Genomic DNA, 25,128 nt, shown 5'->3' with positions numbered 1-25,128 from the left:
GTCCAGTTGGCCTGGCCTGGCCAGCACACTCAGGCCAGCTCACCCTCCTGAGCTGGCTGAAAGGCTTTCTTTTCTAGCTCCAATACTCCTGGATAAACAGAAATTCTGTTGATAGCAACAACATTTTTTTTGGTTTGTTTAAAGGAATAAATATGGGTATAGTGATTCAATAATTGATCAAGAATTAACTTAAAAATAAGACACTGAGCAATACAGCTTTTTGAGTAAGTGAGTTTACATTTCATGAAGCCCCTGTCACTCAAAGTGTTTAGCACATATGAGAAAACATTTTGCTATTATTATTATTTTTGTTGTTGTCACCAGGTCTGCACCACTCCAAGATGACTTTTTCATATATATATATATATATATATATATATATATATATATACGGAGAGAAAGAGAGAGAGGAATAAGAGGAAAAAGAGGGAAAGATACCATAGCACCAAAGCTTCCTTCAGTGTGGTAGGGACCAGCCTTGAACCTGGGTAACTTGCATAGCAAAGCAGGCACGCTATCCAGGGGAATTATTTTGCCAGCCTATAGTCTGTAAGGAAACATTTTAATACGTGAGCTCTAGAGGAGTGAAGCGTCTCACAAGGGTATCCTTTTTACCTGAAGACTCAAGTTAGAAGAGTATCTCCTTTCTTGCCTCTATTTCCTTTTCTCAGAACCTCTCCAATAGTTATATTGCAGAGATTCAAAACAGATGTTTAAGTTCATTTTGACGAAAAAAAAAAGAAAAAAAGACATATAGGAAGATATAATTGGAAAATGAATTAGGGGTCTGGGTGGTGTCACACCTGGTTAAGTGCATGCATTATCATGCACAAGGACTCAGGTTCAAACCTCCAATCCCCACTTACAGGGGAAAAGTTTCATGAGTGCTGAAGCAGTGCTGCAGGTGTCTCTCTGTCTTTCTCTTCCTCTCTATCACCTCCTCCCTGTCAATTATCTCTGTTCTATTAGATAAAATAAGTAAAGGTAAAAAATTTAAAAAAGGAAATGAATGTTACCTTTCCTAGGTGATTAGAAACATGAAGTGTCCCAATCCAGTCAATAAAGACAAACCAAACAATAGGAGTAGTGGCTGGGATTATGCTCAACTAGTAAAGCACCAGACTTTCATGCCTGAAGATCCAAATTCGATTCTCAGTACCATATGTGCCAAGGTGGTGCTCTGGTATTTCTCTGTCTCATTTGGAACTTTCGTGTAATAAATAAATCTTCAAAAGAAAAGGTTGATGTTGTTTGGCGGGCAGGGAGGAATAAATGAGTAGCAACCCGTACAACTAAGATGGAAGTAGGATAGCTAACTGCAGATTTATAGGCTTTATCATATGGAAATATTAATTGACAATAGGTACATGTTTTAGGTGAATATAAAAATTGATGAGTCAATTGATTTTTGAAAAGTATTATAGATCTACAGTTGACACAGCATAAGACTCATCCATTCAAAGTGTATAATTCTATACTTTTCAGTAAGTTTAAAGTTATGTACCCACTTCTAGAACATTTCTATCCCTCCTCCCCAAACAAAAGAAAATCTCTTCCATTAATTTGTACATTAACTCCTGCCCCTCCCCACAATCTTAGTCAACCAACCACTAATCTGTTTTCCTTTTTGTCTCTATAGACTTGGCTTTTTGTTTGTTTGTTTGTTCCATTCATGTAAATTGAATCCTAATATACAGTATTTTCACATGATACTATACATCAGTAATTTGCTACTTTTTATTGCTGAATAATATTGCATTGTTCCTACATTACATTTGATTTATCCATCTTCCAATGGGTATGAAATGCTGTCTTGTGTGGGTTCAATATATTAGTAGCTACTGAGTCTAGACATATATTTCGCATGTGTCTTTATATATCTTACTTAATGAAATACCCACTCAGATATTTTGCCAAGAATTCTTTGCTTCAAACCGCTACAAAATTTATGCTTTTTAAAAATGATTTATTTGAATTTATTTATTTATTCCTTTTTGTTGCTCTTGTTGTTTTATTGATGTCGTCATTCTTGGCTAGAACAGAGAGAAATCGAAAGAGGGGAAGACAGAGAGGAGGAGAGAAAGATAGAAACCTGCAGACCTGCTTCACCACTTGTGAAGCGACTCCCCCGCATGTGGGGAGTCAGGGGCTCAAACTGGAATCCTTATGCCAGTCCTTGCGCTTTGCGCCACCTGTGCTTGACCCACTGAGCTACCACCCAGCTCCCCAAATTTATGCTTTTGAGTGATCTGGAAGATAGCTCACTTGGGAGAATGTACTCTTTACCCTGTGCAAGGACCTGAATTTGAGCTCTTGGCCACTATTGTTTATGATGTTGGTGTTAGACTGAAGGAGTTCACATTAATTAAGTTACTCTTAATTTTTTCTTGATAGTATTATTACTTGTTTACATTAGACTTCTATCATGAATTTCCTGCACCTGTTGAGATGATCATATGATTTTGTCCCTTATTCTTATTAATATGGTGTATCATAGTGACCTTCAGATGTTAAGCAGACTTAGCATTTCAGGGATACATTTCACTTGGTCCTGATGGATAATTTGTTGGATTCAGTTTATTAATATTGTGTTCAAGGTTTTTTTGTCTCTATAAATAGGAGATACTACTTTGTAGTTTATTTGTGATGTCTTTGTCTGACTTTGCTATCAGGTAATATTGACTAACAAAGTAAGTTGAGAAGTAAGCCAATTGGGGTCATTTCTTTTTTATTAAAAAAATTTTATTTATGAAATGGAAACATTGACAAGGGATAGGAAGGACAGCATAGAACAGTGTTTATCTTTGGTGAAATTCCATTTAAAAATAATTTCTGATCCATTGTGAATAAGCAACCTTATAAAAATACATTAAAACCAGTCAGAAAAGTATACAAACCTACACAAATATAAACTCTAAATATAAAAATAAATTCAGCTTATATAAAACAATTCTGTGAAATTCATAAAATACATTTCTTTTTTAATTTTAATTTTTATTTATAAAAAGGCAACACTGACAAAAACCATAGGATAAGAGGGGTACAACTCCACACAGTTCCCACCACCAGAACTCATCCCCTCCCCTGATAGTTTTCCTATTCATTATCCCTCTGGGAGTATGGACCCAAGGCCATTTTGGGATGCAGAAGGTTGAAGGTCTGGCTTCTGTAATTGTTTCTTCTCTGAACATGGACGTTGACAGGTTGATCCATATTCCCAACCTGTCTCTCTCTTTCCCTAGTGGGGCAGGGCTCTGGGGAAGTGGGGCTTCAGGACACATTGGTGGGGTTGACTGCCCAGGGAAGTCCGGTTGGCATCATGTTAGCATCTGGAACCTAGTGGCACTCCACCACCATGAAGGGCATCTTGTTTACTTCCCTGGCCTCCAGTTTCCTCGTTTGCAAAATTAAAGATAGCGAGAAGGTAGAAAGTCAGGCTTCTGTAATTGCTTCCCTGCTGAACATGGACATTGACAGGTGGATCCAAACTCCCAGCCTGTCTCTCTCTTTCCCTAGAAGGGAAGGGCTCTCGGGAATTGGAGCTCTAAGGCACATTGGTGGGGCTGTCTGTCCAGGGAAATCTGGTTGGCATCATGCTAGCATCTGGAACCTGGTGGCTGAAAAGAGAGTTAACATACAAAGCCAGACAAATTGTTGATTAATCATGAACCTAAAAGCTGGAATAGTGCAGGCGAAGAGTTGGGGGAGGGGTCCTCCATTTTGTAGGTAGCTAGTAGGCATGTTTTAGTTATATTCAAAAGGGCTTGTGGCTATACTAGTTTTTCTTTTTTTGTTTTCCCCCCAGCCTGAAATCTGATATGCAGGTGGATCCAAGTTATTGTCTGGGGGAGATGATGTTATGGCTGGAAAAAGGACCAGAAAGCTGAATCAGGGAAGAGAGTAGCTCCCTAGTATGGGAAAGGGCTATAAATATTGTAACCCCATCGATTTGATGTGATCGGGGGCCCATATTCAGCTTAGGAGCCTATGTAACCTCTGCATTCCTGTAGATCTGAGCTCACATTCTGTCATCATGAGTAGGAACGTTCCAAGCTGCCCAATATCGACCCATCTTTCTCAGGTGTAGCATAGAGTATGTTGTCCACCTTCCCTTCGGAGGATGGAATATTCTCTACTGTTGTTGATCCAAGTTGAGGTCAAGGTCCTATGGGGGCCCACAAAGGAGTCTGTTGTGTTGTTCCTGATAGAGATGACCGGTAACAATGGAGAGAGGGATTTATTTGAGGTCTAGGCCCATCATGTCTGTGTGGGAATCTCAGGACTCCCCAACTAGGGCCCCAGCTGATGGGGTGGCCTGCTAGTGACTAAAGAATCATTGTTCAAGTATGTCAGTCTCTTGCCCTTATTCAGCTTTTGCAGTTAAGGCCTTTTTAACCTTAACTGCTGTACTGGTCCCATCACACAGAGGACACAAACTGATGCCCCAGATCTAGGCACCATCTTTGAGTAGCACCTATGCTTCACACATTTTTTTAAAAATTATTTATTTATTTATTTTCCCTTTTGTTGCCCTTGTTGTCTTTTTTTTATTGTTGTTGTAGTTATTATTGTTGTTGTTATTGATGTGGTTGTTATTGGATAGAACAGAGAGAAATGGAGAGAGGAGGGGAAGACAGCGGGGGGAGAGAAAGATAGACACCTGCAGACCTGCTTCACCGCCTGTGAACCGACTCCCCTGCAGGTGGGGAGCTGGGGGCTGGAACCCGGATCCTTACGCCGGTCCTTGCGCTTTGTGCCACCTGCGCTTAACCCACTGCGCTACCGCCCGACTCCTGCTTCACACATTTTAATATGCCCAGCAATCTGGAGAGTCTGTTAAAATGCAGACTGTGAGTCACTGGGTCTGGGGCTTGCCCTGAGGTTCTACTTTCTTGCCTTTGCCCCCAGGTAAAGCTCCTGGCGGGTGGTTCACAGGCCATGCTTTTCATACTCAGGCCAGAAAGTATAATGCAGTTGGTTAAAAATGTGATATTTTTTATAACCCTATCATAAAGTTCTTTGGGACATATTTTGGGCTTTTCGAGATGGTTGGATGATTGCCTAATAGTTACAGTTCTCTAGATATCCGTTGTTTTTCTTGGCCTCTAACCTTTCTGGGCCTCCAAGTGCTCGTCTGCAAATTTGAAGAGTTTCAGCTAGAAGATTCCCTCCAGGCCTCACTATCCATGATTTTAAATATCTGTCCAGGGAGAATTATAGCTACATTTTCATCTTTTAAAAATATATAAACCTAATAAAACATGAACCAAAGTATTAGGATAAAGCAGTTCTTAATGTGACATTAAAAATAATAGTAACATGCTTTGTTAATTTTTTGGTGATACAGAAAGTTTACTCTCAAAATTCTAGGATTTTTTTTTTTTTTTTGCCATGTTGAAGTCTTTAAAGAATGGGTGGAGGTCTTGTTTAACCATATAGCTGGAAATCTAGTTAAAAAATGATCAACTTGCCTAAACTGTGAGGAAACAAGTGAAATAGGTGTTTATATTATGAAACTGAAGTTGAATAGCTGAAAGGTTTCAATTTCAGTCAAGTTAAAGATGATCTCATTTTTCTTTATATTTTATGTTATTTTAACTGAGCTACTTTTGCTTAAAAACAAATGGAAAGGGTGGTAAATTAGTCGTAGAAATATGTTATCAAAATCTCCAGGGGCCATATTCTCAATCTTCAACACATATTAGTGTCATTCTTCTATTCTTTCTACAATGATCACAGCAAACTCTGCAATGAAGGGTGGAGGCATTTGGTCAGCTTCCAGGGAAAGTGACTAATAATTGACCTAATGTACAGAGTACATGAATAACATGTTCTTCGGGTAGAAAAAAAACTGGTCTATGGGGTGTGGAGAGTTCATATTCCTCTTTCAGTTCTTCCAAAAGACTTAAGATACGTAGCTGCTCCATTAAACGTTATAATTTTTCAATCTCAGATGCAAATCATGCATCAGTTGCTATTCTGTATTTCAAGAGCAGGCATGTGTATAATGAAATATGTATGTGTATAAATATTTTGAAGATAAATAGTATTGATTCTGTTGCATTTAACTTTGCAGTGGTCTTACATTGTGAAACTATTTTATTTCAGTTTTATATACCAGTGAGCAGTTGTTTTCCTTATTGAGTTTGAAGTCTACAAAATACATAGGAACTCATATTTGCTTACAAGATTAGTGGAAAGTTAGAATTTTTTTTTTTTTTGCATTTAACACACTGGCCATCACTTAAATAATATACTCACTGTATTTCACTGTTATTCTTGGATTGCCTGCAATACATTTTATTTGGTGGATTTCCTTTCATTCACTCGGTAATAATGGGGTCAGCTTACCAGACCTTTTCATTTTTAATCGACTTAATAGTTTCTTGTCTTATGTGCTAAGATGCATCCATTAACGTCAGGAAGGACATGGATCAGAGTTAATATGGTGGTTCTTTCTGGGTGAGAGGTTATAATTGAATGTTACCTTATAATGTATAACATCTTTAGGCTACAGATATAAAATCGACAAAAAATCTGGGAAATTCTAGCCCATCTTTCTCTAGAGAAAGGTAACTTTGCTTTGTATTTACACGATGTGGTGCATCTTCTGTGTATCAGGCAGAGTCGTAGGCAATGAGGCAGGTGAGACTCAACCTGGCGGAGCTTAGACTCAGCTTCATCGTCTCCCCAAAGTACATTCATTGGGGACTAATAATGGTCCTCCTCTAATAATACCCACATTAAAAGTTGGCAATAATATCATGCCTGTCTCCTGGGATTAATTGAAATTGTGTGTCAGCTGCTTGGTCTAATAGTTGGCACACAGGCAACTTTGTCACAATGAATGTGCTTGTGGCCATCCGTGGTGATGGGCAGAGCCCTGGCCCCCAGTTCCTCTAGTTGCTATTTCATATGGCAGTGCTTTTCCAAGTTGCCCTGCAGTTGAGATGTTTCTGAGAATGCATCTTTATTTATACCTTTTCTATATTTTATATATTTACATGCAGGAGAGTAAGAAGCTGATATTTACATTTATATAGCTTTGCAATTACAGATACTTTGTGAATATTTGAAGGGCACCTGAGGTTTATTACCTCTTAATGAACTAAATGAAATTAGTTTGATACTAAAATAGCTCTTCAGAAGACAAAGCTAAACCCTCAAGAAAGGTAATTGTGTTCGATCATCTAAAGCAGTCCAGATGAAGACATTGACTAAAGAAACCTCAGCTCAATTCTCTCCTAAATGCTTTTGCTCTGACCTCACAATAAAGTGTGCATAAAGCCCTACTGGCTTTGTATCACACAAATGCCTTCCTTCCCCAGCTTTATTGATCTGGTCACAAGGGTTGCTGTCCAACAAATAATCCTATACAATAAAAAGCCTTCCCTGGGGATTCTTTCATAGTTAGGGTGGTGTTGAAGTCTGTGTGATGGCGAGGATGATGGGAGAGCAAATTTCAGCTAATCACAGGTTTATTGTCCTGCAGTTAAGCAGCCACAACGTCACATTTGAGCTCTGTGAATGCCTGCCTCCCATACCAAATGTTACAGCCTTCCCTAAAATTTCCAGACCACCCACTGTAACAATATAGCCTATAAAAGGATCCAGATGCTGGGGAAAGAGGACAGGGGAAGTACGGAGCACTCGCAGTACCTTCTCGTTTGCCCTTGGAGATTCGGACCGCTGTTTTTACACAACTAGTTCAGTAGAGAGAACAGGCTTCATCTTCAATACTCTTTTTTTTTTAGAGCATTCTTTTGAACATCCTCCCCCCCCCCCCGTACCTTTCCAGTTTTGTATTTTTTGCAGCATTCCCTAAGGAGTAGAGGAAAACTGCTATAGGGTATGCATATATCTGAACACCAAAGACAGAAAGGATGTGGAGAGCTTTATGTTAGAGAGTGAGAGCTGTGAGGGCAGAATACTGGGTCCCACTGGGGGTGTCCAGTTGTAAAAGGGCAGAAGAAACCTGGCTAAATAAAAACATTTATTATAGCTTGACACCTAATTATTAGAAGGTTTGAAAGTATTTTATTTAATATATATTTTGGAAATGAATATATATATATATATGTGTGTATGGAACTTAGGTCATTTGGCAGCTAAGAGTTGTTCAGAGGGCGGCCTTTCATTTTCTAATAGTTTTTGAAGCAGATATAATAGATGTTACTCCCCCCACACACATACAGCCCAATCCCAGTACTATTGAACACATACATATATACATACATACATATGTACATGTATGCTCTTTTTTTTTTTTGCCTCCAGGGTTATTGCTGGGGCTCGGTGCCTACACTACAAATCCACTGCTCCTGGAGGCTATTTTTTTCCCTTTGTTGCCCTTGTTGTTACTCTTGTTGTTATTATTATTATTGTCATCGCTGTTAGGACAGAGAGAAGTAGAGAGAGGAAGGGAGACAGAGGGGGGGAGAGAAAGATAGACACCTGCAGACCTGCTTCACTACCCGTGAAGCGACACCCCCTGCAAGTAGGGAGCCGGGGGCTTGAACTGGGATCCTTACACTGGTCCTTGGCTTCACATCATGTGCGCTTAACCCACTGCACCACTGCCCGACCTCCCATGTATACACTTTTATAAGGAAGAATCTTCATGAGACATATTTGTTAATTTACTAGTTCTAGCCAGTTATCTTTCACTATCTTATCTAATTTTCTCTAGGCTCTCTTTATCAGTTTATTCTATTTTTTATAATACTAAAAAACGTATGTCTTTGCTTTTTAGAAAGTAAGCTTCCAGAAGGAAGGATGTGGTTGCCTATTTTCTGCTGATCTTTAGTGTTGAAAGTAGCGCTTGGCATTCAGTAGGTTCTCAGTAAGTATTGATGATAAAACTGAGTCATCAAGGAAAAACGAAAGCAGAAGAGAAAAGCTCCTTGGTTCTGTGATTTTTTTTTTTAATTCCCACCAGCTTTATTTCTAGGCTTCAGTTCGTGCAGGACTCAACTGCACCTGGTTACCATCTCCCCCTTTCTCATCCCCTCTCTCTTTCTTAAGTGAAAGAGAGAGGGGGAGAGAGAGGCAGAGAGATAAGCAGAGGCACCAAAGCACTGTTCCACCACTTCTGAAGCTCCCCCTCCTGTAGGTGCTCCTGTGCGGTGACTCTGGGCTCATGTTGATGTGTGTGCTTTACTGAATAAGGCACGTTCTGGCCCCCATATCCATTCTATCTTTCACTCATTCCTAAAGCATGTATCTGCCAAGAAGTGCACAACTAGTTTAGTAATGGTTCTAGCTCTAAATTTACAAATAGACAAATAATTTGTTTAAAAAAACTTTCATTATCTTTATTAAATAGAGACAGCTAAAAATTGAGAGGGAAGGGGGAGACAGAGAGAAAGAGAGACACCTGAAACCCTGCTTCACCACTTAAAAAACTTTCCCCCTGCTGTTGGGAACTGGGAGCTTGAACCTAGGTCCTTGTGCATTGTAACATGCATATGCAACTAGGTGAGTCACCTCCTGGCCCCTACAAATACACAAAATTACAAGTCAAAAATTTAAAAAGCACAACCAACTATAATGTAGTATAATTCATTATTAAAGGAAGGATAAACCAGTGAGCCTGCATTCACTTGTTTAAAAAGTGCTTTTCAAATACAAAAATTCGATTGAAAAATTTAAATGCTTCTTTATGGTGCCTCCAGGACTATCACTGGGGCTTGGTGCTTACACTATGAATCCACTGCTCCAGTGGGCATTTTTCTTTCTTTCTTTCTTTGGATGGGACAGTGAGAGAAATTAAGAGGGGAGGGGAAAATAGGGAGAGAGAAAGATAGACACCTGCAGACCTGTTTCACCACTTGTGAAATGACACCCCCCCCCCCACACACACACACACAGGTGGGGCACAGGTCTTGTATGGGCTTCTCCTATGAATTAGACTGGGGACCATCCCCCACTTGTAGTGAAGATGCTTCCTCAGACTATGGAGGGAGCTTGTTTGCTTGTCTGCAAGTCAACAAGCCAGTATTTTAGTGATCTATTATTGGACCATCACCAACCAAGCACCATCACTAAAATTAGTAGAACTTGATCCGTGAAAATGACAATACTTTGGTTTTAAAAAATGTGTTTCTGTTTCTAATGAATCCAAGGCTTGAGCTTGCTTAAAGGCATGCACATTTCCCTTTGCTGATGGCAAAGAACATAGCTTTTATCCTTAGGCATGAAGGGCTGCTTCATTTAGAGCCTCCTGATGTTGACTCTGTTCCCCATTTGTAGTATACAATCTCGCTTACTATTTGCTAATATAAATTTGTGAAAGTCATGAAGAGCCACAGGCTACTATGTTGTGTGCTCTTGCAGATCATGCCAAGTTTCCTGAAGTAGATACATCACAGTTACCGGGCTAGCATCGCCAGAGAGAGACTCTGGAATTCGTGACTGATCAGGAATGCAATGCAGTGCCTTTATTGATCAGAGAAGGTGCCTTAATATCCTTGGAAACGGAAGTGGCAGGTCGGAAAAGGAAATGGCTAGGAGAGGGGGTGGAGAGAAGGAAAGAGCTGAAGGTAGCAAGCTTCCATAGCAACTGTTGCAAAAGCTCTAACCAGTGGGGACTAAACCAATACCCTGCAGGCAGGGCGGGTCTCAGGCAAAACAATGATTATATAAATAGACCACAGCATCAAGCAATGCAGGGGACCTGGCATAATGACCAACACATAATGACTCACTTTTTTTGTGTGCCTTACTGCTCATCAAATTTACCTAAGGTGTCATGATACTGAGCCAGTAAACTAACTCACCTGGACATTGCTCTTGCTGTGCCATGCAAACAACCTGTTTGAACCAGGCTTCCATCACACTAGAGAAGGCTTTGATCTTGTGGTGTAATTCCTTCTCTCCTTCTGCTTCTATCTCTTTTCATCTGGGGAAAAATAGTTGGTTGGAGCTGTGTAGCATGGTGATGAATGTCCACTCCTTGACTCCTCCCATAAAAAGTCAGACCACCACAACATGGACCTGTGGTAGGGGAAATGTCTTACCACCTCTGACCCAGCCTCTGTCTGTGGTAAAGGATGCTGTGACAGTCCAGGGAACCTAGCTTACTAAGCAAGTCACACAGTTAATTGATGGGAGTTCAGACTTGAATCCATTCTTCTCTCAGTCCAGTAGTTCCCAGTCCTCTAACCACTTGCATCTAAGTAGCTGGGCTTTCTCAGTCAAAATGTGATTCTTTTTTTTAAAAAAATATTTATTTATTTATTCCCTTTTGTTGCCCTTGTTGTTTTATTGTTGTAGTTATTATTGTTATTGATGTCGTCATTGTTGGATAGGACAGAGAGAAGTGGAGAGAGGAGGGGGAGGAAAAGATAGACACCTGGAGACCTGCTTCACCACCTGTGAAGCGACTCCCTTGCAGGTGAGGAACCAGGGGCTCAAACCGCGATCCTTACGCTGGTCCTTGCGCTTTGCCCCATGTGCACTTAACCCGCTGCGCTACTGCCCGACTCCCTAAAATGTGATTTTTGATCCTCGATGGAATCAGAACTATTGGTGGCTCAGACCAGGAATTTGCATTTTAATATGCTTCTCAGTTATTTCATCTTTCTCTCTCTCTTTCTCTGTATATGTGTGTGTATATCATTTCTGGGTCTTCATTGCTTTGGCTGATGGTCTTTCAGATAGACACAGAAACAAACAGAAAGATAGAGGGAGAGAGCGCAAGATCATAGTACCAAAACTTCCTCCAGTGCAGTGGGGACCAGATTCAAAACTGGGTCCTGTACGTGGTACAATAGGCACCTTCCTACGTGGGCTGTCTTGGTGCCCATCAGTTACTTTTGGGGATGCTAAAATAATTAATAAGTGGATGAATCTTCATGAGTCTTGTTAGTGAATTCACTAGCTTTATTCAGTTGACTTAGGCTTGCAAGTAGCCAGTCAGTCTTCATATTTTACTCTGCTGAGTAGTTTGGTTGTAGAAAGACACTAAGTAGGAACTCAGAATGGATGGAGCTGGAGGGGTTTTTGCTCAGTGAAATAAGGTGTAAAAGACAATCACTCAGTGGCTTTGCTCATATGTGGAGTATAGATAACTGAAGCAAAGGAACTTGCAAAAGAAAAAAGAACAGAAAGAAGAAGAAGAAACCAAACTATCTGATAGACTATCTGATAGACTGGAAACTGTTGGTTATCAGAGGGAAAGGGAAGGATATTTGTTGGTGAATACATTGAGTCTTACACCAAAACATATGCCAGTGTAAAACCATACCGCTGAGATCTTATGATAAGTTAAACATTACTACAATTTTATAAAAAATAAAGTAAGCTTTGATGTTCTAACAACACTATTCTAGTTTAGAAAGCAAATCCCCAAGTATAAAGCCTATCTTTCCATTGTATAGGAGATTTTTCACTTGATTATTGGTTCTTTGGCTCAGTTGGGGATTGCTGTTAACATCTCACAAGCTAAATGTGTTTTTTGATTTTTTTTTAATTGTAATTGAGTCTGATGAAGTTTGCTTTGATATTTAACATATTCACGTCTACTTGTTTTTTTGTTTTTTGTTTTTTTCTGTTTTTGCCTCCAGGGTTATCACTGGGACTCGGTGTCAACACTATGAATCCAGTTCAAGGCAGCCATTTTTTCCCCCATTTTATTGGATAGGACAGAGAGGAATTGAAAGAGGAGGGGGAGATAGAGATAGAGATAGAGGTAGATAGATAGATAGATAGATAGATCAACACACCTGCAGACCTGTTTTACCACTTGTGTAGTGTCCTCCTTGCTGGTGGGGAGCTGGCAGCTGGAACCCAGATTCTTGTGCGGGGTCTTTGTATTTAATACTATGTGTGCTTAACAGGGTGCACCACTGCCCGGCCCCTTCACGTCTACTTGTATCTATGTAAGAAACTTTCTGGATGAATGCTGAGGGTCCTAAAATAATCACAGACTGGTGTGAGAAACTGGCTGAGGGGAATGTGGCAGGAGTCTTTTCAGCTTCTTGAGGTTTTGAACTCTGTGAATGGATTGCCTAATCCAAGTTGTACGGTAAAAATGGTTGAAAGCATTGACATCTATTGTAGGACCTTTGCAGGTCATCACTCTGTATAGGTTATGCATTCTGGAAACTGGATCTCCCTGCTGCAGCAGGTAATGAACATTTCTAAAGGTCAAGACCAGGAAGGGAACATTAGCTCACATCAGCTAATTTAAAGGAAATCACTAATTGGCTTGGAAAGATAAGTCACTGTGATTATGCACTGATTATGCACATATACTCATGATCTTAAAGTACCTTTCCTGACAAAACACTCATCACAGAGTGTTGGGTGACCTTGGGCAAATCACTGAACCCTCTTGAGACTTAGTATTTTAGCCTGTAATAATAATGATGAACACTTTGTGATTTCAATTTGCGGCTGTTTCTGATTACATTATTTTTTTTAAGTCTTCACAGCGGTCCCAGGGGCAGGCAAGTATGGTACCATTACTATTGTTCAGATGAGGAAATTACAACTCAGATAGAGTAGGTGTTTTAGGAAGGGTCAAACAGGGGGTGGGGTGTCTAACTTATATGACTGGATGCTTCTTTTCCTCTCTCTCCCCCCTCTCCCCTCCCCCCTCGCCCTCCTCCTCCTCTTGCTTCTTCTTCTTTTCCCTCCAGAGTTATCGCTGGGGCTCAGTGCCTGCACTATGAATCCACTGCTCCTGGAGGCCATTTTCTTCATTTTGTTGTTATTGTCATTATTGTTGTGTGATAGGACAGGGAGAAATCAAGAGAGGAGGGGAAGACAGATTAGGAGAGAAAAATAGACACCTGCTGACCTATTTCACTGCCTGTGAGGCAAGACCCCTCCTTGAAGGTGGGATCTGGGGGCTAGAACCAGGATCCTTGTGCCGGTAGTTGTGCTTGCGCCATGTGCGCTTATCCCGGTGCGCTGCCACTAGGCCCCCACTACTGGATTCTTCTAATAGTGGCAAGAAGTAACATGGATTAGACAATTTTCAAGGACTCTTCCAGAATTAATATGTTTGACTTTATTTTACTTTTTTAAATGTGTTTTTAAAAAAGCAATTTCAGAGAGAAATTGAGAGGGGAAAGGGCAATAGAGAGGGAGATGAAAAGGACACCTGTAACTCTGCTCCATTGCTTGTGAAGCTTCCCCTTGGCACATGAGGATTAGGGGCTTGAACCCAGGTCCTTACACATGGTAACATATATGCTTAGCCGGGTATTCCACTGCCCAGCTACAGTATGTTTGAGTTTAAAGTCTGTGACTTACATGATCTTCATTAATGTCTTTTAGAGAAATCTAAAATAAATAAGTCATTATTAGGGGCTCACATTATAATTATAGTAAAGACTATGTTCATGTAAAGACCAAGGGAGGCCAGGTGATGGCACACCTGGTTAAGCACACACACTACAGTGCGCAAGGACCTGGGTTCAAGTCCCTGGTTCCCACCTGCAGGGAGAAAACTTCATGAGTGGTTGAAGTATGGCTGTAGGTATCTCTCTGTCTTGCTCTCTCCTCCTCTGCTCCTTTCAATTTTTTTCTGTCTTTATCCAATCATAAAGAAAGAAAGAAAGAATAAAAAATTAAAAAAATAAAGGCCAGGGACCGGGTGACAGCACACCAGGTTAAGTGCATATAGTGCAAAGTGCGAGATCCTATTTGGAGCCCCCACATGCAGGGTGGGTCACTTCACAAGCAGTGTCTATCTTTATCTCCTCCTCTCTTTTTTTCCCTCCTCTCAATTTCTCTCTTTCAGAAAAAAAAAATGTGGCTGCCAGGAGCAGTGGATTCCTGGTGTAGGTGCCGAGCCCCAGTGATAATCCTGACAAGAAATACTTACACATCTAGTACAACACAAATGCAAATTACAAATTCACTAGAAGTTTTTTTTTTATTTCTTTATTGGGGAATTAATGTTTTACATTCGACAGTAAAAACAATAGTTTGTACATGTATAACATTTCCCAGTTTTCCATATAACAATACAACCCCCACTAGGTCCTCTGTCATCCTTCTTGGATCTGTATTCTCCCCACCCAACCTCCCCAGACTCTTTTACTTTGGTGCAATACACCAATTCCAGTTCAGGTTCTAACACTAGAAGTTTTTTTTTTTATCATACAGGATAGACATTACATGGAACTAGCAAGAGGATGGGGGAATTCCAGTTCCCACAGAATAACATTTGAATCTTTCATCCCCTTCATAAATAATAATAATCTACTTTGAACACAAGCAGATAAGCTTAGATATACGCTATCTCATTAATCCTTACCACAACCCTCTGAGAAAAAAAAAGTTATTTGCTTTTATAGATAAGGAAAGTAAGACTTAAATATCAAGTGACTTGAATAGCTGTCTTGGAGATGGGAAAACCAGGTCACTAACCAAGACATTTTATTCATTTTAGGTGTGGGACTTTCACATCATGCCTATCTTGTATTTATGTCTGAAAAAGTGCATGTAGGATGGTTTCAGATAAGGGTACACAGCAGAGGAATTCTAAAAAAATTTTTATTTGTGATTAATAGTTTGTTACAGGGCAAAGTTCCACACTGTACCCACCACCAAAGTTCCGTGTCCCTACCCTCACACCTCCTAAAGATAACCACCATAGTTCTCACAAAGTCTTAGTAATTTGCTTGCTTTTTTTGTTGTTTGTTTGTTTTTTAAATCCATGTGTATCATTTCTCTAGATTATACAAATGAGTGAAACCATCTGGTAGTTGTTTTTCATCTCTTTTATTTATTTCAGGAGGCATAATCACCTCCAATTTCATTCATTTTGTCCCAAAAGGACACGATTTTTTTTGAGAGTAGTAGTTTATAGAGTATATATCTCACAAAACTTCTCCCCCCCCTTTCCTGAGCACTGTTCAGCTCTAGCTAGTGGTACTGTGGGGGACTGCACCTAAGACTTTACAGCATCCTCAGGCATCAGAGTCTTTTTACATAACCATTATGCTATCAGCCCCACCACTAACAAGATTTATCTGGCCACTCATCTGCTCGTGAGCATTTAAGCTGCTTCCACTCTTTAGTTATTGTGACTAATGCAGCTATGAAGATAGGGGTGCATATGTCCCTTCAGATTAGTGTCTCAGTGTCCTTTGGATAAATGCCTAAGAATGGTGTCACTGGCTCATAAGATAACTCCATTTTTATTTGTTTAATGATTGTCTTCCAAAGGGTGGTACCAGTTTACATTCCCACCAGCAATGTAGCAGAGTTCCCTTTTTGTTTACAACCTTGCCAACACCTGTCATTTCCTGACTTATTGATGGAAGTCATTCTTTCAAGTGTAATATACCTTAGCCTAGTTTTAATTTGCATTTCTTTAATGATAAGTGAAGTGCAGCATTTCTTCATGAGTCTGTGGGCCATGTGTATCTTTTAGAAAGCTGTTTAGTTTCATGGCCCACTTTTTTATTGAGTTATTTTTACTTCTTTTGTATATCCGTATCAATCTGTATAGATGATTGATATTAGTTGCTTGTCTGGCATATGATGTGCAAATACCTTCTCTGACTTTCTGGGCTGCCTGGTTATCCTTGTGTTTGCTTTCAACGTGCACAAGTTTTTTAGGTTTACGTAATCCCATTTAGTTACTCTTGTTTTCATTTCCCATGCCTGTAGGGTTAAGTTTCCAAATATAACTATGACATGGAGTTCCCATATAGTTTCACTGATACTGTATTCTATACATTTTAGAGTTTCTGTTCTAATATACAGATATTTGATCTATTTTGATTTATTTGGTGTACGGTGTATGGTGTTAGGTGATGGTCTGGTTTCACTTCTCTACATGTGGCTGTCCAATTTTCCTAGCACTATCTGTTGAATAGAACTTTGTTACTCCCATTGAATATTTTATTATTGTAGTTATTATTATCGTTGTTACTGATGTCATCGTTGTTGGATAGGACAGAAAGAAATGGAGACAGGAGGGGAAGACGGGGAAAGAAAGACACCTGCAGACCTGCTTCACCATTTGTGAAGTGACTCCCCTGCAGGTGGGGAGCTGGGGGCTCGAACCAGGATCCTTATGCCAGTCCGCTACCACCCAAATACCCCATTGGATAATTTTGACCCTTTTATCATATATTAGGTGGCTGTATATGTATGGGCTCATTTCTGGGTTCTTGATTCTGCTCCACTGATCCAGTGTCTATTTTTACTCCAGTACCACACTGCTTTAATTACTATTGCTTTGTAGTATAAACTAAAGTTGCAGTCATGATGCCTGTGTGTGTGTGTGTGTGTGTGTGTGTGTGTCTGGTTCCATACATATCTTTATACAAGCTGTTCAATTTCCTTGAAAAATAACACTGAAATCTTGAAACTGTAGATTGCTTTTGGTAGAATGGCCATTTTAATAATGTGTATTCTTACAATCCAGGAACAAGGAATATTCTCCATTACTGTGTGGCATTTTGTCTTTCTTTCTTTTTTATTCCCTTTATATTTCCTTATGAGTGTGACACTTTCAAAGAGTATTGTTTATATATTAGATGATCGGAAATTATTGTAAGCAGGAATTTTTACATTTAGAGTTTTGCTGTATTGCAAAATATAACTTTGAATACGTACTTTTAAGAATATGACCTCATGGGAGTTGGGCAGTTGCGCAGCGGGTTAAACGCACATGGTGTGAAGCACAAGGACCAGCGTAAGGATCCCGGTTCAAGACCCCAGCTCCCCGTCTGCAGGGGAGTCTCTTCACAGGCAGTGAAGCAGGTCTGCAGGTGTCTATCTTTCTCTCCCCCTCTCTGTCTTCCCCTCCCCTCTCCATGTCTTTCTGTCCTATCCAACAATGACGACATCAATAACAACAATAATAACTACAACAAAAATGAAAAACAACAAGGGCAATAAAAGGGAAAATAAATTTTAAAAAAAAGAATATGACTTCATATACATATACATGTACATATGTGTCAAGCTGAAGAACTGAGATTCAGAACCATGTATTTCTGTATGTATATATAACAATTTATGTACACACACACACACACACACACACACACACATACACACACACACACACACACTGACATGACTTTAGTTCAAATACCCATTAGTAGTTTTTTCCCTGTAGAGGTTTTGTACCTCTTTTTTGAGATTCATACCAATATTTTATCTTTTTGGATTTGATTGTAAATGGGATTGAATCTTATATTTTCCTATCCTCTGACTCCTTGTTTGTATGTAGAAATGCCACAGATTTATATATATATTGATTATGTATCCTGCTACTTTACTGAGTTTACTAATTATCTCCAGCATTTTTTTTTTTGGTGGAGTCTTTGGGGTTTAGTAGAGGACATTTACCTGACCCCCACCGGTGCTCAGTGCCTCCTTGGTTTTGATACAGTGACAACTTAGTGTCCATTTGTGTGTCTTGAGTAAAGAAGAGCCCAGGAATCCTGCAGTCTTGCCTCAGAGCTGTTATGTGAGCCTGGCTTTTCATGAATAGTGACTGGAACCATATTTTGCCTGCCATACATGCAAAGTTGAGGTAGACAAACAGTCATATAAATTATAGATGACTAAATGCCATTGGTGGGCATACTAAATGACTTGATAAGCTTGGCTTTTCAGAAAAGAAGCGTTTTGTAGATAATGAGTTTTAGTCTTTCTCTTCAGTCTATTGTGTCCATTTTTCTGCTACTAGATATGAAGGCTTTCCACTCTCATCCATATCTTCTTCTATGCCACCCTCTCTTTCAGTCTTTTCCTCTGCCAGAATGGGTTTATTCTTGAGTCCTGTAGACACCTCTTGGCAGTTCTAAGTGTTTGCATCTCTTCAGTCTTTCTGGAAAGTGAGGGTAAGTTTACATTGTTCTTTGAGTTCACATGGACACAGGCAAGGCTCACAAATTGTCTGGGTTGGCAGTTTCTGAGGATTATAAAAACTGTGCTTTGCTCAGGCACTGGCTCCTCACAGAACTCTGCCTGCCTATCCTTGATCTGTGTCCTCGGCAGGCCTTTTACTCCAGTCAGACTCCTCTAATGAGAGTGTTCTAGGATTTCAGTCTGGGGGAACCCAGCCTCCACCCGCCAGACTTCCTGGAGAGCTCTCTGCCTTGCTGGAAGTGCCTGGAGCTTTGAGGATTGGATCAAGCTGTCTTTCGAAGGGGTCTCAGAATTCTTTAGACATAATATATTTGTGGCTACAATTTGTTAAGAAAGGATCCCGCCTGTTCCAACCAATAAGTTGTTCAAGGCACATGTACATAATATCCAGAAAATGACTTTCACCCAGTACACAGTTCTTCCACTCCCCTTTCTAGTGCTCCACATTCATAATTTCTAATAGCTTAAGGTGAAATTTAATTCTAAGCAGACCCTGGTTTCTGTTCTTTGCATTTAGCAAAACCCTCGGGGCTGATGTTGAATATGAGGGGAGGCGTTTTTATCCACCTGCTTCCTAATCTGTCTGAATTTCAGACAACTAGCGCTTCTTGTTCCCAGTGTTAGGTTTGAGGAGCTCTAAAATAATGTCCTTTATGGAAAACCAGGCAAGTGGCCTTTCTTTACAAGTGTGTATATAAGGCTACTTACGCAGAGCTCCCTGGCTCACTGAGGTGCTGGAGCAAGAGAGCCAGAACTATTCAGTACTTGTGGCTCCTTTCACCTCGCTTGGGGCATTGCTGTAGCTTTGTGCATACCAGTCATTGGAAAAACAGTCCAAGTTTTATGTCAGTCCCGCTGTTAACCTCTGTTTAATCTTCTCTCTGAGACAGGTCTTTCTTTTTTTTACTTTTAAAATATTTATTTATTGTTGGATAGAGACAGAGAGAAATTGAGATGAGAAAGAGACAGAGAGACACTAGCAGCCCTACATCATCACTTGTAAAGCTGTAGGTGGGGACCAGGGGCTTGAACCTGGGTCCTTTTGCACTGTATCTTGTGCACTTAACCAGGTCTTCCACCCCTGGCCCCCCACAGGCCTTTCTGCCACATCTAGTCCTCAGTGACCTACTTGTTCACTGACCACTTACTATTGTGGTAAAGGGCAAGAGCTCCCTGGTTGTGGAAAACAGCAGCATAATGACTCGGCTTCAAGCATCTCATCTTGCTTCACCTCTCAGTTTCAGTCTTGTTAAGGGAATTGGCCAGAGTACACCAGACTAGCATTTTCCATCTGTTTATTTTTTTTACTTTATTGTATGTCCCATAATATAATTTATCTCCTTTATTGTAGTGCAGCACACAGTATACTACTGAATAAACATTTAAAATATATTTAAAATGATGTAAGGGATCCAGAAGTGATATTAAGCTACCTCAAGGCGGATGACGCACCCATCACCAGTACAGTGTCTTATCCCTAAAATACTGCTTAGGAAGGATGACTGCTTTTTATTGATCAGTTCATATACTGACCTGGTTCCAGGAGCAGAACACTAAATGAGGACTGCTTGTAAAGATATATCTCTGTTTTTGTATTAATATATACTGTAGTCAAACATTTTACATGATTTTCTTTTGCCTTTTCATAACTGTACCAAACGTGATAGGTGTTGAATTTCCAAAGTTGGCTGTCAGAGTGCCGAAAGAGGCTTTACTTTTTAGTTCAGTGATGATGTGTTGGTATGCTTCTAAGACCCCTTCTGTCTCATTGGTTTAATGCCCCCTGCTTAACACTGTATTCTGTTTACATAACCACTGTATCCTATTTACATAACCACTGCATGGCATTGGTTTAATCCCCACTGGTTCATGATGTCTTTTTGCTCCGCCCTCTCTCCTTGTCACACCCTGATTTTCACCAGTCACTTTTCTCTCCACCCTCTCTACATCACATCCTGTTTACACCCTAATTGGCAAGTATATATAAAGACAGCATTGTGAGTTTTACTTTAGTTTAGTTTAGTTTAGCTCGGCATAGATTGTGCTGCGTCCAGCATGAATAAAGAGATACTGTACACAGCTCAGCCATGAGTCCCTGGTCGTCTGTCTCCCATCAGTGAAGCTCAGCCCGACAATGCTGTGCTTTGTTTGACTGGTCTGTCAGAAGACTTACTTAATTTATGCTTCTCTTCACCATACATGAGGAAGTACTGCTTAGTGTGGGGTTCGTATCCTGGCTTGGCTTATATCTCAATAATTTAATTCTGTCCATTGAAATTCCCATGCTATCAAGAGTATAAGTTTCATGGTAATAATGCTAGAATGACATTCAAAGTGGTACTGAAGTATTTATGATTCTTTTAAAGATTTTTGTTTACTTATTGGATAGAAACAGCAAGGCATCAAGAGGAAGGGGGAGGCAGAGAGGGAGAGAAACCAAGAGACAGCTGCAGCACTCCTTCACCACTTGTGAAGCTTTCCCCCTGCAGGTGGGGACTAGGGGCTTGAGCCTGGGTCCTTGCACATTGTAACATGTGTTCTCAACCAGGTATGCCATCACCTGGCCCCATATTTATAATGCTTTCTATCCAGAAGTGCCTTGTTTAGATCAATTGGAAGAATATCTTCTGGGATAACAAATGGTTGGAAACAACAAAGGTACATGCACAGAAATGTATGAAAAGGGTTGTGGCTTCAAAGAGAGAACAGTGTAGATCAAACAGAGAGAACTTACATAGCGAAGTGGGACATGGTGATGGAATGTAACTGAGAGGATTCAACGTCTGAACCTAAAGGTAAGAATATAGCAGATGAGATTTGGGGTCTCCATTTTGGAAAAAGCTAGTGGGTCTACTTTAGGTATATTCCAAGGGGTCCTTGACTTTGCTCGTTTTTTGCCTGAGACTGACAGCTAACATGTGAGTAGGTGGGCTAAAGGCATTGTCTGGGGAGATGGTGTCAGAGCATTTTGCAAATACAAACATCAAGTAATGGTCAGGATCTTAGGGATCTTCTGCAAACAGCTACATCTGCTTAAAGGAGCCCCAGGCAGGAGAGAAGCTATAGAGATAACCGTAGTCAGCTCCTACTGTTCTTACAACCTGCACCAGACCTTTCTTTGCCTCTTCCTCTCCCCAACCTGGACCCATCTTGCCCAGCCTTCTCAGTGAACACTAGCTTTAACTTCATTTGTTCGACTTTGACACACCCGTCGTATTGACGGAATTCTGGCTTGAATGGAGCTTGTTCAGCTGTGCTTTCAACAAACCCTTCCAGCTGACCTGGTTTAAACCCGACTTTCTTTGGACAAAGGGGGTCAACCTGACAGTGGGAACAGCACTGGAACTTTAGTGGAGGGTGCAGGTGAGACTTGTACACATAAGAGGTGAAGCTGCACTCTCAAAATTTCTATGGTATTGCAAACCAATGGTAAATCAATACCATTTCTAAATAAAATAAAGAAATGAACCTAGCTTGCTTGATATCCTCTTTGACATGTTCCAGAGTGAAAAAAAGATTCTGTTCTCCCTTCCTTCCACTGCTTCCCTGGAGGAGAAGCCGGCCTCTACTTAGCACCAGAGTTTTTCTGGCTCCTGACCAGAGTTCTAACATGATTTAGTGAGAATATTACTGGAGAAGGAGGCAGGAAATCTGAATTCAAGTGCTGACTCTGCTTTTCAGTGACCATGCAACCTTGGGAAAGATGTTTTCCTGTCCTGACCTAATTTTTTTTTTTTTTTTTTTTTTTTTTACCTACAAAGAAAAACTAGGACATTTCTGATGCTAAAAGTCAAAGTGATTCATACACTGGTAACAAACTCTTGAGTGAATGGAGATTTTGGTTTCCTGTACTCTTCTATCCACATACCACTGATTTTTTTCCCCTAAAACATGGACCTACTCTGTTGTAGATTTTTAATGGAGCATAGTTGACATGTAAAATTATACTAGTTTTTATTGTAGCTTTGGACTTAGGGACCCAAAACCTTTTATCATGAATATAATCAGCCAAAAAGAAGGAGATTCTACAAAGGACAGTCTATATCAGTTGGGAAAGGTGATTGTTTATTAATCTCTTTCTCTTGGTTTTATTTATTTATTTATTTGCCTCCAGGGTTATTGCTCCAGGAAGCCATTTCCCCCCTACCCCACTTCCATTTTATTGGATAGGATAGAAAGAAATTTAGAGGGAGAGGATATATATAGAGAGAGAGAGAAAGAGAAGGGGGGGAGACCTGCAGACCTGCTTCACAGAAAGAAATTTAGAGGGAAAGGGGAGATAGAGATAGAGGTAGAGAGATAGATAGAGAGAGAGAGAGAGACCTGCAGACCTGCTTCACTGCTTCTGAAGTGTCCCCACTGCAGGTGGGGTATTGGGGCTCGAACCCAAGTCCTTATGTGGATCCTTGTGCATAGTACTATATGAATTTAACCAGTGTGCAACCACCCAACACCCTTTCTTAGATGTTTAATATGTGTTTAATTTTTTTTTTCTTAAGTCATCTGTGTCAGCCTCTCTCTGGATAATGATTTAAGGGAGGGGGGGGAAATGACTGATTATGAGTATGTACTTTGAATAATTGTATATTTCTCGCATATAATTTTTTATTTACCTGATTGAGTGCACACAATATACAACACAAGGACCTGTGTTCAAGCCTTGGTCCCCACCTGTAGGGGAGCAGCCTCACAAGTGGTGAAACAATGCTGCAAATGCCTCTCTCTCTCTCTCTCTCTGTTTCCCCTTCTTTTCAGTTTCTCTCTGTCCAAAATAAGTTAAACTGTATACATAAATATTTTTCCCAAACTGTAACAACTCCATAAAGAGTCTGACACAGGAAAAATTGAGAGTCTGAGGCTAGTTTTGATGATGTGACTAGAATTCAGATTAGTGTGTGTCCATAGCCTGAGCTCACATAGTATTTTCACTGTGAGAAATACCTGTCACAGGAAGTACCTGGCACTTGGTGCAAGAGATCTCAGGGGATGTCTCTTGTTAAGGTCTCAAAGAAAATGATCTCTAACTGCATTTCAGATGGTTGGAATTTATGCTTTGCCAAGCACTTTTCCACTTAATTTTAAATCCATGGGTATTTCAAGGGGAATTTAACCCATATGTTTCTGATTCACTTGTACTTAATTCATCAAAGAGGATTGTTTTGTAAACCGTAGCCTCTTCTCACGAGCACTTTTTTGGCTGGTATTGGCTGGATTTCGAATCTGCCATGGTTGAAGCTTGATTTTAAATTTCATCTTTCCAACCACATGGTGGTTTCATCCTGTGAGTGGATGGAAATTGAAGGTGAGTCATAAAGACTCTTCTAAAACTGCACCAAGATTCAACTGATATAAAAAGAGAACCACTGACCTTTGAGGCTTATTATCCTCACCCATAATCTGATCCCATTAAACTGTTGAACAATGCATGGATATTTTCTTTGGGGGAGAAAAAACATCAAATTTATAGATGCTATGTTTTCTCCTGGGGTGGTGTGCAGCATAATTGTTTTTGAGAAACAAGTTTTTTGTTTTGTTTTTGGAAATGAGGTATACTATTACCTTGAAACTGCTCTTCTAGCTTAGAATCTTCTATTTGGGAGATACTTGAGCTAATAGAAGTGTAGATGTGTAGAAGGCAAAAGCATGCTTCAATCTTTTCATGCAGATGAGCAGAGGACATTCAGTTCTGAGAGCCTGCTGAGTTGGAGAATTAGTTAACTTCACATGAGCTCATCCAGGGAATGTGTATAATTGTTGGTAGTCCTGCACAGCCCAAAGACTAGCTTCCATGCAGTTTACACTTAACAGATTACTTCAACCAACTTTTGTATTGAGTGTCTTCTGTTCCTGGCATCAGGGGAGGGAAGAGGAGAATTCAGAGACAAAAGATAACTCTTTCCTCCTTCTAGAGAACGTACCATGTTGTTGTGGTGGTCTGGTGTCGGGCTGCACCGCGGAGAAGAGAGCGGACGTCCAGGGCAAAGGGGTACACAAATCTTTATTATAGGATGGGGGGGGTTGGTTCAGACCACGTGGAGCCAGCCGGCAATGGCGGGGGCGGGGGGGAGAGCAGGGAGCGAGACCTCAGAGAGGGAGAGCTGAGAGCCCAGAGAGAGAGAGGGAGGGGTGAGGGGGCTTTTTATTGGGTGACAACCAGAGGTGCCGTGTAGGGCCAGGATTGGTTGAAGGGGGCAATGCTAGGGTTTCGCGCTGTAGTAAAACCTAGGGGCGGAGACTGCATCAGAATAACTCCTCAGCAACAGTACCATCTGTACC

The 25,128-nt window shown here is 40.4% G+C and overlaps 1 protein-coding gene across 2 annotated transcripts in view; it reads left to right on the top strand.

The window, feature by feature from the left end:
• Positions 1-25,128, top strand: part of FBN1 (fibrillin 1) — a 278,955-nt gene that overhangs the window by 86,909 nt on the left and 166,918 nt on the right. The window lies entirely within an intron of this gene.

The sequence above is a fragment of the Erinaceus europaeus genome, chromosome 16, assembly GCF_950295315.1.
Source record: "Erinaceus europaeus chromosome 16, mEriEur2.1, whole genome shotgun sequence".
NCBI lineage: Eukaryota > Metazoa > Chordata > Mammalia > Eulipotyphla > Erinaceidae > Erinaceus > Erinaceus europaeus.
Note: the sequence above shows the minus strand (reverse complement) of the source record. Positions and strands in the feature narration are given on the sequence as shown.